Here is a 1,466-nt window from a genome sequence, read left to right as displayed (position 1 = left end):
TTCAACAATTTTCAAATCTTAGTAAATCCTGCATATCCCTAGTTTTTGTTTCCATTTACTGATGAATCCTTTTGTTTGTCTGAGGAATAGTTTGTGTTGCCAACCCAAAGTTGTGCAGTTTGGGTCCATCCGTTTTTTTCATGGGAGAAAGATGTCCAGCCTCCTCCAATGTGAATAACTGTCTCTGAAATGTGAGCCAGTTTCAATTCAAAGACATGTAATAACAACAATAACATAATTTACATATTGTATTCTCTTTCCAAAAATTAGTAACTTATTATATTGCCTGTTTAGGGGACATATTTCCTTTTATTTTTTTAAAAAAGTATTTTAATACAATGTTCTTTAGTAGATTATTTTCCTATTCTTCTATCTTTGAATTATTTCAATTACTCTTCTACTAGTTTCTCAATTTCAAAATGTACCTCATAGAAATGTTAATTTTTTTAATTAAACAATAAAAGCTATAAGTTTCTCTAAATACTTCTTTGGAAGTGTGTAATGTATTTGGAATATATTTTCTTTTCATTGTTATTTTATGGGAAGCCAATACCAAATACTTATAAGTATTTAGTTTAACAAACTGAATTTAGTTATAACAAACTGAATGCTATTTCAGGTTGTGGGGGAGGAGTTCACCCTGAAGCACTAAAGCAATCTGTAAGTGTTTACCAGATTCTTGCATTTGCTAATCCCTCCCTCCTGAGTCAAGGCAAAGGTTTTCAATAGAAAGAGCTTGGCTTCATTTGCATTGAATTCTCTGTGATTTACTTCCAGATAATTTTCAATAAAGATACAGGGAAGCTGGAGTGGGGTCTTCAGTAGAGAACGGCTGGTCCCCTGTTTTATGCTCTCTCTTCTCATTCTTGGCTGTCTGTCTCATTACTAATAATAATAAAAATACTTTACCGTGGGTAAACAACATTATTTAATTTTATGTATTTCATAATTTTGCTTCTCAGTTTCTTCTGGAGAACTAGACCTAGAATCCCTTACTCTAAGCTCTAAGTAGTACATTATATTAGGTTTCCTAAGTAAAGTAAGTTCGCTATGAGTTATCTATGACTCCATGGCACCTAACAGCAATAATAATAAGCAAAGTGAAAAGATATTTATGATCAGAAAAAAACCAAGAAGGTGCTCTCAATAAGGTGAGCTGGCACATTGACTACAACACTGAGGTCAAACGTAGAAACAGTTGTGAGGATGCTGCAGAACAGCTGTGTTTTGCATAAGGTTGTTATGAATTTGAACTAACTTGAGGTTGATGGACCCCCAAACTGCTGGTCCTGTTCTGTCCCGAGTGGACAGCGAAGACCCAAGACTCCAAGACACCGGCTTGATGCAACAGCAAGAGATAAGAGGTTTATTGCGGAGCTCCGGCCGACCCTTATCTCTGGCAGGAGACAAAGGAGCCGACCCAGAGCAGACAAAGTTGGTTTTTTTTATACACTTTAGGGGGATAA

This window comes from Elephantulus edwardii, unplaced genomic scaffold (assembly GCF_000299155.1).
Source record: "Elephantulus edwardii isolate Elephantulus edwardi_28Jun2011 unplaced genomic scaffold, EleEdw1.0 scaffold00021, whole genome shotgun sequence".
NCBI classification, from domain to species: Eukaryota; Metazoa; Chordata; class Mammalia; order Macroscelidea; family Macroscelididae; genus Elephantulus; species Elephantulus edwardii.
This window is presented reverse-complemented; position numbering follows the sequence as displayed.